We start from the raw sequence: 17146 nt of genomic DNA on the forward strand, positions 1-17146 counted from the left end.
AACGTTGGCAATACAAGGCAGACGCATTCATAACCTCTATGGCAAATTCTCACTAATTCCAGTAAGAACGTTTTACCACCAAAAAGTAATACCAGCTATCACCTACGGGTCCGAGACAGGGTGGAACCTGGACCTTCGAATTTGGGCAAAACTTGAAAGTCTATTTTGGAAGAAGGTGTTGCAGCTACCAAAATACATATCGATGATCGCCATCAGACACGAGCTAGCCCTAGACGAACTATACTCAAATGTGCTCTGGAAGTCGTTAGCTCTGCTACGAAAGATGCACATGCCAACACCGGAACCAGTCTACGAAATAATCGCGATAAGCAACTGTCAACATCACACAGGCTTAACACAGAAATGGACACAAGGAGTAAAAGCGATAATGCAAGCAGCTGATATAAAAATAGAGTTGTTGCTGGCACAACCACAAACTGCAAAACGAAAACTGCAAGAATGGTCATGGATGAAAAATCTGGAAAAGCTTGAAGGTCTAACAACCTCTCCAAAACTCGGACCCACAAAAAACAAATTAAACGTAATGCCTAGATATCTGGTGCAATTTCCTTCCCGATATCACCGTGATAGATTTCTTCAACTCAGATTAAATGCCATCAAGACTAAAGAAATGTTATTCATGAGACATTATCAGGTAACCACAGACAACCTATGCAGACACTGTGGGATCGAAATAGAATCAACAAGACACCTAATAACAGAATGCTCGATGCTCAAAGACTTACGAACTCTCCATTTAGGAAAGTTTGCACCGTTGAACATGAACACGGACGATTGGTGGCTTCGAATATTAAGTGGAAGCTCAGTCCACCTTTCATGTTCAGTGATGAACTTTATAGACACAGCGTTGTGCTTATGAGGACGAGAAAGCTAAATCAAAAAGAAAGGAGTCGAATATGACCTGATCAACTTGGCCCAAGAGCACATGGAAAGAAAATGAGAATAATAATGATAGGATGCGAAAGTTTTGTAATAAAAGTTTGTAATAAACTACATGTTACAATAAAAAAAAAAAAAAAAAAATATTTTCAATGTAGTCCTCTGCCTCACACACCAATTCTCTCTCAATCCCTCGTCTTTTAAAATAGATGTATTCACTCCAAATGTGCTTTCTGTTGGATGAGTAATTAAGAGCAATTTGCAATCTAATGGGAGCGTGGTCTGAAATAACAATGGCCGCTATATCACAGTTCTTAAAATGTTGAGTTACTAAGCCTGAACTGAAGATATTATCTATCCTGGAATATATATTGTGTACCCCCAAGTGGAATGTATATTCCCTCCAAGTTGGGTGTTCCAATCTCCATACGTCAGACATGCCAAAGTCCTGCATCAACAGATGTAACGCTTCTCTAACCTTTTTCCTCCCATCTCTCAAATTACTGCCACTACGGTCAAGTACTGGGTCAACAACCAATTGAATCCCCGCCAATAGGAGGTTTTGCCCACCTGCATTCAAAAGGTGACGTCCCACCTCGTTTATAGATTGTCTGCTGTTTATGTTTACATTACATACTGTCAACACCATATCTTTAATGCATATTGATACTGTTATCATCCTTCCCTCTTTGTCAGATTGTGAACTTAAAATAGTGGCTGGAAATTCTTTCCTGAAAAGGGTAATTACTCCTCTCAAATTTGAGAAGTAATATGAATTAAACGCCTGACCAAACCAGCCTTTAGCTAATTGTCCTGCCTCTTCATCAGTCAAATGGGTCTCTTGTAACATAGCAATATCGGCCCTCAAATGCTTTAAGTATCTTGTTTTTCTTTATTGGGTTATTTATTCCATTCACATTCCAAGATACAACCGTTATGAGATCATTATAACTTTTGGTATGACCTGCCATTTCGCTCGAGTTATTATTGACATGCAGCAAGTCGAATATCCCTATTAATGAAAAACTCAAAAATAATAACAACCGCACACCATGAACAAGAAAAAAAATATTTAAAACCCTGTAAACTTAAAAACATTCTTCAAAACGGAGTGAAGCTGAGCGAGTGTCTCTTTACTCAACACGCTGCCGTCCCCCTGAATCCATAGGCAAAGCTATTGATTTAAATATCATCATATTTTTCCCTCCCCTAATCCTAAATATCACCATTTCATACATCCTTCCTACAGTTTCTAATCTAATAAGCAACTTCACCATTTTCGGATATTCTCCCTAGAGTGCGCGTCCTTTCTCAGACATCCTTTCAAATATCGCCGCCGCTGTGTCGTCCTTACTTTAATACTGCATGGGCAGAATTGTTAGTCTTGCTCTTGAAAACCACATGCTAATTAGTCAAAATATTCTCTTAATGACCTACTTTCCAATCACCTATGAAATCGGTCTTCACTTTGGTCCACATAATTAACCTCTGTTGTACCCAATACAGGGCTGAACTTCTAGGGTGTTTATGTATTACAATTAAGCCCATTCATTCCCCCCATACATTTAAACCTCTTATCCCAAACGGGTCACTTACATACAGAATATTTTATGACAATAATGGGCCCCCTGTTTTAATAAGTTCGAAGTCGTTTTGAATCCTGTGTAGCGAGCCAATTACACCCATTAATAATACACGTGAGTGCGTGACCATCAATCCTCATCTATATTTCAGAACCCAACATGACTACTGAGATAGTCATCGTAGAACTCATGATTTTAATTTGCCTTTCAAATCCAATTTTCTCGGAACGCCCACATTCCCCTTCTTGCCTTTTTTGTTAATATCTTAGCCCCATACAATAGGGTAGCAATTACCTTACCTGCCCCACATGCAACGCTATTGCTGTTGGGCTCCTGGAAACTGATCGGCCCACAAGATCGCGACGTTTGACGATATGTTATGTTACTTGGCATTTATATAGCGCTTTATATATCATTGGTATGACCTCAAAGCGCTGGTAGGTTGAACGCCCTCGGGAACCGTAGTTCTGGTCAGTAGAGAGAGAGAGAGAGAGATAGTCATAGGGTGCGTGTGTGCACCAGATATGTGTGCATTTTATGTAATTGCCGGATGCTAGCTGCATCCTAGCGTTAGGTGTGGTGCTGTATCAGTTGGATGTGTGCAGTCTGGTGGGTGCACACCAAGACTGGGCTCTGGCTGTGTTAGGCCTGAAGGACGCCTATGTGAGCAACAGTGCCGGAATGTGCTCGGTTAGCTGCGTTTTATTAAGGTGATGAAGTGTTAGTGGGGTTGTGTTTGTATGTGAACAGCTAGGCCGAATTAACATGGGTATAGCTGTGTTCTAGTTGGATGATGGTGTATAGTAGAGAGTAAGCATAATGATGTGATATGATGGTTATCTTTAGAGCGCCCAAGACCAGGCACGTGAACAGGATGGCAGGGAACTGAGCGACACACAGACAGAGGGGCTGGCTTACAGCGGCAGGAGATTGGAACATGGAAATAAGCATCCTATAAAAGGTCCAGAGAAGCTGGAAACTCCAACTAGGTGTGGCATTGTCGAAACTCACAATCCTGTCTAGGTCCGGTACAGGCCAATGTTCACAATTCTAACCAGGTGCGGCATTGCTAACACTCACAATTTAGAATGGGTCTGGGCAAGCTACTGTTCACAATTCTGACCAGGTGTGGCATCAAGAGGTGACGCAGGCCAACGTTCACGGTTCCAACCAAGTGTGGTTTTGCCAACAGTCACAATCCTATCTAGATGCGACACAGCCCAACGTTCATAACTCCAACCAAGTGTGGCATTGCAAACATTCACTATCCTGTCCGGGTCTGGCACAGGCCAACGCTCACAACTCTAACCAAAGGCAGCATTGCTAGCATTTCACAATCCTGTCTGGGTCTGGCATAGGCTAATGTTCACAATTCTAACCAGGTGTGGCATTGCTAACATTCATAATCCAATCTAGATGCAACGGAGGCTAATGTTCACAATTCTAACCAGGTGTGGCGTTGCTAATATTCACAATCCAATCTAGATGCGATGCAGGCTAATGTTCACAGTCCTAACCACGAGTGGCATTGCCAATATTCACAATCCTGTCTGGGTCTAGCATAGGCTAATATTCACGGTTTTAACCAAGTGTGGCATTGCTAACATTCACAATCCTGTCTGGGTCTAGCATAGGCTAATATTCACAGTTCTAACCAAGAGTGGCATTGCCAATATTCACAATCATGTCTGGGTCTAGCATAGGCTAATATTCACGGTTTTAACCAAGTGTGGCATTGCTAACATTCACAATCCTATCTAGATGCGACGCAGGCTAATGTTCACAATTCTAACGAGATGTGGTATTGCTAGCATTTCACTATTCTGTCTGGTCTGGCATAGGTAATATTCGCAATTCTAATCAAGTGTGGCATTGCTAACATTCACAATCCTGTCTGGGTCTGGCATAGGCTAACTAAGTGTGGCATTGTTAACATTCACAATCCTATTAGATGTGACGAAGGCTAATGTTCACAATTCTAACTAAGTGTGGCATTGCTAACATTGACAGTTCTATCTAGAAGCGGCGTAGGCAAGAGGACACGCTGCCGTTTAAGTGGGTTACATGCTACTATTCACCATGCTACCATTGTGGTGCACCAATCACAATTCTACCCAAGTTTGGGACATGCTACCATTCAGGCTACTATTCACATTTCTAACTAATTGCGGCATTGGTGACATTTATAGTTCTGCAGCGAGGTAGTGTTGAGCAGCAGGGTTTTCTGGAGTAGAGCAATTGCTCTGCTCCCCACCCATGCCACACTTACTTTTTTGGTTGCTGCTGGTTGACGGCTGGTCGCTCGCTGGCTTTACTGGCTTCCCCTGTGGACACTTTCTGGAGCCACCTCTGTTGGAGCCGCCCTTTGCCTTCGGGCCCTTAGCCGAAGGGGCTCCAGGCCAGGGGCTGCTCTGTTATGTTGATGTAAAGATGGCTGAAGACATATCTGAGAAATAGACTTCACTCGTTTAACCACTGTCCAACACTCATTCCAAAAAATTATTACGTGCATTCAGAAATGGCATTAACCCACGTGCCGCTAACGCCAAACACTCACCAGTTAATTGCATTGAATAAGTAGATCATAGGATTAAACACAAAAACACATGTGCAGATGCTGAAAACTGCAGTGCATGACTGAAAGGGGAAAAAGCAGGTTCAATAGTCAAGATGCAACTACTACTGACAAAGCCGATCAGCCTGGCATTGTGTCTGTTGGGTATAGTGCATGTACTGTTGTAGGGATAGAGTGGCTGATGGTGTGATTGGCATATGTTTGTGTGAATTCTATGTTGTATGGTTTTTATTTGTGTGGTTTGGGTGTATCAGTGCTAATATGAGTACATTGTTGTGGGACTGAACGTATAACTGGTTGCATGTGTTGTACAAGAGTGAATTGTGCAATAGGATTGGGTATTCTTAGTCCGGTATTGGCATCAAATGGCCACGTACTCACACCATATATGATAGCACTTCCCTTCTGTGACTTTATATAGCCCATGTGGTGGGTCGGAAGAAGGAGTTGGACACTTGGAGGACATTTCCAAATTACTTTTGTTTGAATGATAAGAGAATGGCCTAGCTTTACTTATTCTAAAGGGGGTTGCCTACCTATCTAAAGGAATTAAAAGTGCCAGTCTTTCACCAGGAAGTCTCAAAGAAAGATACGTCCTCATCCAAATCTAGTTCTATCCGGATCCTACAGATCTATGTGAATCCATAGAGTTTTTGTTGCTGCAGAAAATTTAATCAAATTTGTTTTTTTTCAGACATTTTTCCGCGAATGTATGTGGAGAGAGATCCCCAAAGGCCCTACTCACCCCACCACCTTTATTATTACTCTAACCCACCAACCCACATACATTTGCAGCAAAATTCAGCACGAAAACCTAGAAGAATTAGTGTGCGGCAAAATCTAACCCGATGGAATCTACCTATACAGATCCTAGCACAAAAGAAACTAAACTTACACAGTTCCAGAAGATTGGCTCGATTCTCCTGATATGTCAGTCTTTTCCAAAGGCTTCTTTATATCAATGTCTTTACTCTAGTTGGTATTTATGGTTTATAGTCATAATGTCGAAAAAAATAATTCGAAAACAATAATGTCGACATCCTATACTTATAATGTAAAAAGTCATTTTTTTGGAAAAAAAATGTCGACAAAAAAATGTCACTTAAAACTATCAACACCTCACCCAACACCCCCCTGCCAACACCCCCCTGCCGCCACCCCCCCCCCCACACCCCCCACCACCACCCTCCCACCCCTCATACTCAACACATTCTAATTATATATTTATTTATTTATTTTTTCAATAAATAAATAACCAAAAAGAGTATCATTTACTATTGGGGGGGGTCCCCCCCAACCCCCCCTCACCCAACACCCCCCTGCCACCCCCCCACAACCACCCTCCGACCCCTCATACTCAACACATTCTAATTATATATTTATTTATTTAATAAATAAATAACCAAAAAGAGTATCATTTACTATTGGGGGGGTCCCCCCCAACCCCCCCTCACCCAACACCCCCCTGCCGCCCCCCCACACCCCCCAACCACCCTCTCACCCCTCATACTCAACACATTCTAATTATATATTTATTTATTTTTTCAATAAATAAATAACCAAAAAGAGTATCATTTACTATTGGGGGGGTCCCCCCCAACCCCCTCTCACCCAAGACCCCCTGCCACCCCCCCACACCCCCCACCCCTCATACTCAACACATCTTAGTTATTTATTTATTCATACAATAAATACAAAATTTCGAAAAAATGTCGACATTATTGTTTGTCGACATTATTTTTTTCGACATTTATTTTTCGAAATTTTGACTGTCGACATTTTGACTGTCGACCGGTATTTATCTAGCAGAATCTTCAGTTATAGTCTCTCTTTATTTCTTGAATTAACTCTTCTAATTCCTCTACAACGTTCTTGGATTTGATATTCTCTTTAACAAAGTATTTAGGCCAACCTTCTTTGTGATACTTTCTCACTTGTTGGTTGGAGGTTTCAGACCTCCCACAGTATATTGATCCAGGTTCTCTAAGCTTGGTTGTGGTTTCTGCCCACTTGATATTTCTCCACTTATGGATTCTCTCTCTATCGCCACTTTCTGTACTTGACACACTTGTCTGTCCTCCTCTGTTACCAGACTTTATGTCACAGTTTCTTCTCTTTGCATCTTGTTGCTCATATAAAAAGGTTCTTTTGGTTATTAGGTTCTGGTTTGGAACCTTCATAGATTTCATAGCCAGGATTATTAATTTCCCCCCTTCTCCGCTTTATAACAGTTCCAATTACATAGGTTTATATTAAGTAACTTTGTGAGTGCTGGGAAGAGTTCTTCTCGTCTTCTGTTGCACCGGCGGCCTCCCGTTTCTCCCAGTCTCTGACTTACCTTCCGCAGGCTGGGGAATGTTGGGGGCTCTTGCATTCACTGGGTGCTCTTCACCGGTACTTGGTTTCTGCTTCCTTCTCTTCTTCACGCCCTCGTCTCAGGCTGTCCTTCTGCCATATGCGGAATGGGCGATTGGGAAGCTTTTTGTGTTCCTAATGACTTCCGTTCTGAGTGCTCGTTGGTCTCCCGTCCTAGGCTTCTCTTACGATGTACACAGGCTTTACCACTTGGAAGATGCTCACGCTTTTAGTTACCTTCTTGGATGATCTGGGAGTGTTGGGTTGCGCGGCCTGCCCCCCACGGTAGAGACGTGGTCTCACCACCACCTGCATCAGGACTCTGCTTTCCTGCAGTATAACGGTTCTCCGTTGTTGGAGACGCTGGGTCTCCAGCGTCTCACTCGGGCATTCAGCTGCTCTTCAAAAGTCACAGGCTCTGCGACTGTCCTTTGGTTTGCCTCCTCCAGGCATGCTCACGTCAGGGGTCTTTCCCAGCATAGGATACTCTCTGCTTCTGCTACTGATACTCTGCTACTAGTCTGTGTGGCTTATGGAGCTCCTCACAGGAACGGGAGTCATTGCCCTCTAATGGGAAGTCTCTCCCAGTGAGGACCAACTTGCCCAGACCCCTAGGGAGGGTCTTGTGCAGCAGGCTCACCTCCCTAGCATCAAAGGGGGAGGCTCTCCCTCGGGGAGAAGGGATGAATGCCTTTGATTCGTCACACTCAGTACTACCATCACATGGTGGCTATTGTAAACCGGAAAATATTGTAAACCAGAGAATACTGGTCTGGTGACCACCCATTGTCTTGAAAGCTTCAGTATGCTACTTTTCTTTTGCTGCGGACACAATCTTAATCTTTCTAGCACCTGGATGTGTGAAAAGGACAATCGGCTTTAGAAACGTTCAGGCACAGACACACCTAGACATTTGATCAATTTGCCAGTGCACTCCTATTATAGGGCCAGGAATCAACCATAATATGCTAGATACTGTTGCTGCCGTTTCATGCACTCCCACTAATACATGTACCACACACACACAAGCAGAACCCCCCAGTGCTTTAAGTGGGGTAGGAAATTGAGGGGGGCCCTCATTTGGGGGCGTGGCTTGCCCGATGGGCACGGCCTACAATTTAAAGACATGGCCTAAAGAAGAGCATGTAAAAATGAACAGGGGTGGTCTCGTCTACACAACTAAGCCCATACTGCAACACTGCTGGTACAACGAAAACGTGTGTTCCTGAGCAAATCATTTAATTGTACTGTTGAGGGTGAGTCTTTTTAAAAAGAGAGAAAGTTGACTGCTTTTAATATAAAATACAAGCAGTCCTTGCATTCGGGGAGGGGGGCCTACCAACAACTTTTTTCTCAGGGGGCTCAACATAAAAAGTTTGTATACCACTGCCATTGCTCAATGCGGCCAGGGCATGGTTGCAGAGCCCAGCGCCTGAACGTGGGTGTGCTGCCGACAGGGTAAGGTGACAGGTGGAAGATGTTGGCTATGAAAGCGCACTACCGGGGGCTCTCATATCCCTCCACCCCAACAAGCAAACAGAAAAGTTTACAAATTGTTCTGTCTTTAAATGTATTGGGGTGTCCTCTGGAGTGACGGCCACGATGCCTGCTCGCAGGGGGTGTTGTGTAAGAAATAAGAGACGGTTATGACTGTGTGAGGAAGAGAGGGTGGGAGCAGGAGAGGAGTGGGGCAGAGGCGGTGTGTGTGTTTGGGTTCCACTGATAGGCCAAAGTTGTTCTCTGCGTCCGTTCTCAGCTCTGATCTGTTTATGCAAATGCTATAATGGCCCCTAAGACGAACTACCTTCCCTCCCGCCTATACTCATTCTGACATCTGTAACTGAACCCCATGCCCCCGCATTGTGTCCCTCTCCTGCCGGGCACTGCTGCCCCTGGCTTCTCTCCCAACCAAGCTGTGGCATAGAAGGCTGGGCACCTTTTGAGTCTTGTCATAGGGTTAATGGGTCAAACATTAACACCCTTTTGTCTCCACTCCTGTTGTGACTGTTACTCTAAGCCCTATACTGTAAATGACACAACAGGGAGTGGAGACAAAGGAGAGTGAATGGTGGGTGGGGACACAGGCCCGGCTCCTGGAATTTTGATCTGGGTGGGCCAGGGTTGTAATCAGGGGTGCCCACATTCCATTGGGTGTAGGTCTAGTAGTACCCTAAACTAAGTGCTGGCATTGATCCAGATTTCCTAGATCCGTGATCCAGCAAACAATGTCTTCACAGATATGCAAAAATGCATTTGCACCCTCTATGAAAAACAGTACATAGCACAAGAGAAGCAAGGGAAATAGTGTTGCAACACCAATCTACCTTTCTTCCCTTCCCATCTGCTCTCTCTTTCTGTTATATCTGATCCTCCTTCACCTTTCACCGTCCAGTAAGCTTCCTTCAGCTGCCCTAACCACCGTTCCCATTTACTTCCCCTCCCACCTATTCATACCAGCACACAACATGCCTTTACTGGCCTGGCTTGGGAGAATTGAGGGTGATGCCCCCTCCTCTAAGAGGACTGAGCAGGGAGGCCCCCAGTCTTTGTACCAGCTCAGATGGTGTCCGCCCAACAATACCTTCCAGAGCACTGTGGCTACTCCCAGCAGGCCCCGGAGGAGATGTTTGTGCTTCCTCCATCTTGTTGTGAAAGATATACCCAGGGCTGGTCTGGCCTACAGGGAACTCTGGAGATTTCCCAGTGGGCCTCTGTGCCTCTATTTTCCCATGTTTTCATAGGAAATGGGTTGGGATTGCTCAGAATGTGTAATATGGGGCCACTTTGAAAATTATTTCCAGCGCCTCTTTTGGTTCCCAGTCCACCCCTGGATATACCCCCACTCCAGAATACTGAAGCAAGGAATAGGAGATTTTGTTGCCTACAAAATTACATTTTTTTAAACCTAATTTCAAGAACAGAACATACCATGTCCAATCAATACAGGTAGCCTTGTTGATCTTAACAATATTTCAAGCACAACAGCATATCCTCCAATAACATAAACATGTATACAATCCTTCCTTCACCCACCCATTCCACAACCTCCTCCCCCCTTCATTCCAACTGAACCCCTACAGTAGTCCCATTCTGAATGTCTCCCATCAATGGTTCATGTCCAAAATTACATTTTAAACACAAAAAGTTATTTTTTGTTGTAGAATTTTTGCAGCATATTTTAATTGAGATGAGAGTGCTAGGGCTGTAAGGGCTGCATCAGGAGGTAGACGGTGCTAGTTGAGGGGTTTGCGGCCTCCTGGTATCGCTGCTGGTGGGGTGTGCCCCTGTACATCATTGTTTGGTACATACTGGTTATAATATGCAATTGTCCATGATGACTATTTGTTTCATTTGTTTACTTTGATTTGCTATTGAATGACACAATTTTGTTCAATAAATGTGGCTCGGATATTTTCAAAATTAGATGTGTGTCTGTTTCCCCTAATGCCTGTGCTGCCCATCTATCAAGTGTGAGGCTTTTTGGAATAGCTTATAATGCAAACTTAATCACTTCTAGGGGCACCTAATTTTAACAGGTAAGGCATAGTGAAATTAAAAAATATGCCCTGGAACAGACACTTTGGTCAAGCGGTAAAACCATAATTTGAGCCTAGCCTGAAATCTAGATACTTGACCACACATCTTCCGAGCTCAAGTTGGTACACATATGTGTTGAAGTTTGGCTTTGATTACCTAAAATAATACTACATTTTATACAGATTACTTTTAAAATGCACAAGTCACATGATCAACCAACCTGACAATGTATTCATGAGATACATGTAGATGAAAAGATTAAAGGGGGCATTTTGTGTTGAATCCTAAATTGCACAGAGCGGAATTCTCCTGTTTGCACTTTTTTGCAAAAGGGGCCAATCATTAATTTTAATTGTTTGCACGAAGTACTGGAAAACACAGGCGAAAATCGCCTTTGCTGTTTACTTTACCACTACGTGCCTGGAAAAGTGTAAATCACTTCCACAATTAAAGATTGTGGGAGCCATCCACAATGATACAAAACTGAGCTAAATGCATTTAGCACCACTTCTTCCACTCCGCTTGACGTGGAAAATGATCCCCTATGACTGAAGCTTTATTTATTTTTTAAGTCTGCAAGCTCCAGTATAGCAATTAATGAGAATTTACAACAAAATCTCATACAGACACAAAGTGAAATTAAATACATGACAAGGTTTTTTCACACAGCTTGTTCTGTATCCCTTTAATTAAATCACCCAACAAGAAAAGTGCCACAGCAATGATCACTGCCTTTTTAGTTTTTCTCATCTCTAATCACTTCCTGTTGTAAATAATCTGCCTCTGAGACACGCTAAAAAGATAAGACCTCACTGGTAGGGCCTGTTCAGCCCTGCTGTTTGCATTTGAGGGGAGAGAGTAGATCAGGGGGGCAGTGGCATGTGTCCCTTGTCCAAATCCACCTCTGATTGCACTCTTCAGAAAATATTGAAATACTGCTTTTTAGTTATAAAAGATGTACACCTTTTATTCTTTGTCCGCAACATTATAGAAAAAAATGTTGTTATTTTATGGGTGTTCATGTTTTATTTCCGGCACATCATACTTTACAAACATATCCCACAACACACGTGACATTCTGTTTGCATGCAAACTCTGTAAAGTTAATCAACCAGAATGAGGATATCAAGTCAGTACTTAGTTTGAATCATGAAATGTTCTGGAAGAGTAGACTAGGCTTCCAATCAAAGATACATTCCACTGGTAAGTGCGCATGAGAAGATCTGAAACTGGTCAATTCTTTCCAAGCTAGCCTTATCATTTTCAGGTAGAACCTTGTTGGACCAGTTCAGTTAGGTGCAGCTTGATTTCCTAGGCGTAGCAAGCAAGACACCAACATCTGGGCATATACACATTCACTTAGGGGGACAAACGAAAGCCAACATGCATTGACAAAGCCAACAGCTTGGGCTTTTGATTAGGCATGGATAGGGATTTGCTAGGCACTGCCATAAGGGTACCACCTGGCAATAAAATGAGCACAGCTGGGAAATGGTGCCAGTAACTGGGCATATGATGGCATTGCCTGGCAAATGTCTGCTTATACCTATATGCAAGTCAAAACTGCTGGCTTTGTGATTGCTTGTTTAAGACATGACTTCAGAGGCATTGACAAATATATTGCTTATAAAACCAACTGGCTGAAGACACACAATAAGAGAATGTTACTACACCAGGAGCTCATTTACAGAGGCAATTAAATAATTAAAACTCAAAAGAATGCTTGGATATAACACTGGCAGGCCCTATACAGCAACACGTTTGGTGTTACTTTGTGATAGAGCTTGCGCAAAGAGTTCTAGAAAGGTTAGGTTTTGGTGCTGTGACATTAACATAGCCATGGCTAGTCATTAGGTGGTAGATGACGAGACACACCCTTAGGATGTGTGTTTCTCCTAACATTTTATTGTCATCCTATCTGTGTTCCACATCATGTGTTCTGATTGTACCTAAAGGGTAAAAAGTCTCTGAATCAATTATAACTACCGTCATTGCTCTGGCCAGCCTTCCATACCATTGTTTGCATATCAGCCTTGGCCCTGTCACTAATGGCAGAAGCCCTTCCCAAACTGCTAACCCACAGGGCCTAAACATTCACATGGTTGCTTGTGTTCCAGTGCAGATGGAACATGGCTTAGCAACTGAGATTGAACTGCACCTTTTGGTGGCAGCACCAAAAGTTGTTTGCTTATGGCGTGTCCCCTTCTTTAATTGCACAGACATACTACAGAATTGTGGCATGGAATGTTGCGCAGAGCAACGGTAGTGGTAATATTTAACTCAAAGCCTTGCATCTATCATGTTTTGAATTTACTACACTCTCCCCTCCAGAATTACATTTTTGTTATTACCAACCTTATCTTTTCACTTATGCTCAAGTAGTTAATGCAGCAGAATACATACTTTGAATGTAATTTGTAAGGACCCCCAGTCAGTTGACGCACCTTCTGCAGATATTTGTGTTCAAGCAACTTTACCTGTCATTTATTGTCCGATATAGTTAAGCATTTTATTAAGCATGATGTGAAAAAACACTATATTCCCACAAATAACAAACATACTTTAAATTACAGAAACCAAAATTGTGATTTTAGGTTTGAGAAAATAGCTGTAGACAGCCTACTTGAATAAGTGTGCTACCTCACTTTTAAGGTGTGAATGGCCCTTCATCTCCCTGGTCTTTTGTACTTTCATGGCTGTGGGGGATAAATCATTGTCCAGGGCAAGAAAACAAATCCTGGCTGGATCTCCTGCAAATCAGCCTCTCAGAATGATGTCTCTGAGGTTGCTGCTTAATGTCTAGAGTGACATCCACCCCCCACTCCCTCGGTTTCCAGTGGTGTATAACACCACTGACATGGCCTCCTTTCTAGAAGGGGGCCAGAGGCTGGCTCTGTGGGGGCCTGGCCCCCCTCACCCCTTGCTGGAGCCGGGCCTGGACTCACACAAGTGCGAGCCTACCCCAGCTTCGTGAAAACTTGTTTGAGCGAAGCCGCGACTGCCCTGCACTACTGTCAGTCACAGCTGCCTGCCTTGATGACGGCGGGCTCATCTCCCGTCGCAGCTGCGGCGGGACAATGACCCGGCGTCAAGTGGTGGGACCGGAGGGCCCCGGCTCAGCCTCACTTTTTGGAGGGCCCCGGTAGGCCCCGTCCCACTTAAAGCACTGAGAAACCCACACAAAGATCATGAATCATCACTCACACATGTTCAGCTGCACACAAAAAAGAACACATGCATTAACAAAAGCACACACACACACGTTGAGTCTTACTAGATCTCCATATAGCTTTTAATACGATCACCATGGGGTAATCAGTAATGTCCTTTTGCATCAGATGGGATTATGGGTTTTGAATGGTTACAATGATTCATGGGCAATCGGTTTTAATTGGGATATCTCAAGGGTTAATCCTTTCACCCATGTTGTTCAACCTATGTATGGAGCCTGCGGGTGCCACCGTAAAGCGAGATTCTGTTTGAAGATTTGCTTCTGGGGCAGAAGTGCATGTCTACCACTCTCCAAAAATTAACACCACAAAACTGGAGTCTTCTTTTAGCACCGGTAATACCTGGCCTTTATTTTATGGTCTAATTTCTAGGAGTTTTGTTAGACTTTTTACTATTTGGTTTGTTCTAAAACCTATTAAAAATATTTCTTGATCTCATTTTCCGATACCAGTTCTAGTTTAGGCGATTCATGCACTGACATGTGGCACTTTGCAATTTTGACCTCCCTCTCGCCTTGCTCGCTCCCCAGAAGCCATGTTTTAAATGTAACCACACCTCGCCCACAGTAAAGCAACTTCCCGAGCGTCCTCTAAGGCATAGAAGTCCGTTAATTATTGAGTATCTTTCACATAAGGACGCCCAGTGCCAGGCCCTGTTAAATACGAGGGAAAGGGAGACAATGAAAGCTCACCTCAATGTCGGGGTCCTCCGCTCTAAGCGAGGTTATCACGCACCAGAATCCGCTCACAGGTGCATTAAAGAGTAGTTTGTATGTCCAACAGCAGGTTCTCCAGGACGCACAACTCTGTTGCCATGGGAGATGAGACAACTTCCGTAGCGAGGCTAGTGTCCGTGGCAACGTGCTCGTGCACAGCACAGTCCTGGCTCGCGCTGTTTAGAAATAACAGTCCTTGCCCGGCGGGAGTCTCTAACACGATACAATGTTGACATTTTTATCACCAAATGAACACCTTTTATATTGCGAATTTGGCCACAAAGGAAGCCGTATAGACTACAAATATCCAACATTTTGCTTTACATACATGTACTGAATATAAAAAAGAAAATCCTGAATATACAATTTTACAGTTAAAACATGATTATTCTGCACCTGATCTGAGGAATCAGTAACCCCCCCTACCCCCCCACAGAGGCCCCAAGAGGCTGAAATACAAGACGGGCGAAAGGGCGGAAGCCCAAAGCAAAAGTGGACAACAAGGCATACCAGTCTCAGCAGAAAAAGGGAACGTTGGGAGCAGGACCAGGGAAGGGAGGGGGTAGGTGGGGGGAGAGGGGTTCTAATGAAAAGTTGTCATACATTGTTTTTGTCTGACTTAAATGCCATTACAAATTCAAAGGAAAAAAAACATAATTATGAATCTTCAAACCTTAAAGGCCAGCTAATAAAACTTAAAACTATCGATATTTAAAAAAATTTAAATTCTAATACCTCTTTTATCTTTTCCCAAAAATCTCTTCAAAGCCAACCCTTTAAGACAATGAAAAGTGATGTAACAAAATTTTCCAAAAACGTATCCTTCAAATAAAATGAAACATAGTTAACTTACTTTAAAATTAGTCAAACTTGGTACATGTTTAAAAGTAATAATGAACTGTTATTTTTATTGTCTGTTTATATCAAGTTGTTTTTTTCAGTGTACATGACTACCTCATATTGCTGGCATGACAGCTGCTCTCTTTCCAGGTTATTCAAAAACCGAGGGAGGACTTTGACATTTGAAAGTAGAAAACATCATCAATTGCACAATCTATAAGCCATCTAATAAATCAAATTCTATGTCAAGACTCGGAGGCTCAGATTATGCTCTGGACTTTCCTTTACTTCTCAAGCAGCAAAGTATCAACAAACAATTATGAAAAACATTGTAACATAAAAAACTACAATTCCCAAACTTGCAGTGAATTTGTAGTCCGTTTTTCATAAACTCACAAATCCATGTGATTTTTCCAGTGCAATCACATCTCACTTTCCCCTATAAACACTGCCTAAACCACAGTCCTTCGTCTTTCTTTGCTGCTCGAGCAGCTGAAATAAGTACCTTGCTGTATTTACGGTTTAGTGTTGAGTTGTGAATTAATGTTTTATATGTTAAATGTATAACATAGGAGCGCGCGCGATTAATGTTATGATTAGAATGCGCAGCGCATCTAGGATTCACGGCGGAGCATATCCACCTAGGAGTGGAACGCGACGGGATTCTCATTCCGGTGTTCAGTTCCTTCGTTAGGACACACTGGGCCTCATTACACGGAAGGCGGTAAGGGTTAACGGTCACCGTTAATGGCAACGGTGACCGTTAACCCTTACCGCCGTACTACGAGGTCCCTTTGCGGGTTGGAGGATATAACGCCTGCTTCTTGCAGGCCTTAAAATCCAACCCGCTAAGGGACCTCGGAGCTAATTACGGCACCGCAAAATTGCGGTGGCGTAATTAGCGCCTTCCCCATTTCCATAGAGCCCTATGGGGCAGAAATGGGAATGGGGAAGGGCAATGGCGGAAAGGGGATTTACCGCCCCTCCAACCTTGGAATGGGGCGGTAAATCCCCTTTCCGCCAAGGCGGTGCCGGTATTTTACCGGCATGAGCCATGGCGCTAATAGCGGCATGGCTCACCGCCTACCGTGTAATGAGGCCCACTGTGTTACGGAAGTTCGTAACGGCCCATCGGGACTCTTTGGGTTCCGGCGCCATTGGGAACGTTCGTAGTGTCAGAAGGAGTACTGTGGGTGATTCAAGCTGACTTATACAAGGATTTAAGAAGAATACATATTATTGATTGTGCACACGATGCACCAGTGAAGATAACAGGGTACAGCGCTGACAACTGACGGCAGGCGCCACCTGGTAGCCACAAAGCAACGCTGCAGCCTTATTAGCCATTGCTGCAATCTGAGTAAGTCAAGGGCTCAGTCCCAGTAAAAAACTAAGATCAGACCCCTCATT

The 17146-nt window shown here is 43.5% G+C and overlaps 1 protein-coding gene across 1 annotated transcript in view; it reads right to left on the bottom strand.

Annotated features, from left to right (window-relative positions):
* Nucleotides 1–14977, bottom strand: part of DNAH12 (dynein axonemal heavy chain 12) — a 3791933-nt gene extending 3776956 nt beyond the window's left edge. The window contains exon 1 of the mRNA XM_069643677.1: nt 14873–14977. The gene's annotated coding sequence lies outside the window, so the exon portion shown is untranslated. The remainder of the gene's footprint in view (nt 1–14872) is intronic.
* Between the last annotated feature and the right edge of the window lie 2169 nt (nt 14978–17146).

The sequence above is a fragment of the Ambystoma mexicanum genome, chromosome 2p (assembly GCF_040938575.1).
Source record: "Ambystoma mexicanum isolate Mex_15411 chromosome 2p, UKY_AmexF1_1, whole genome shotgun sequence".
NCBI lineage: Eukaryota > Metazoa > Chordata > Amphibia > Caudata > Ambystomatidae > Ambystoma > Ambystoma mexicanum.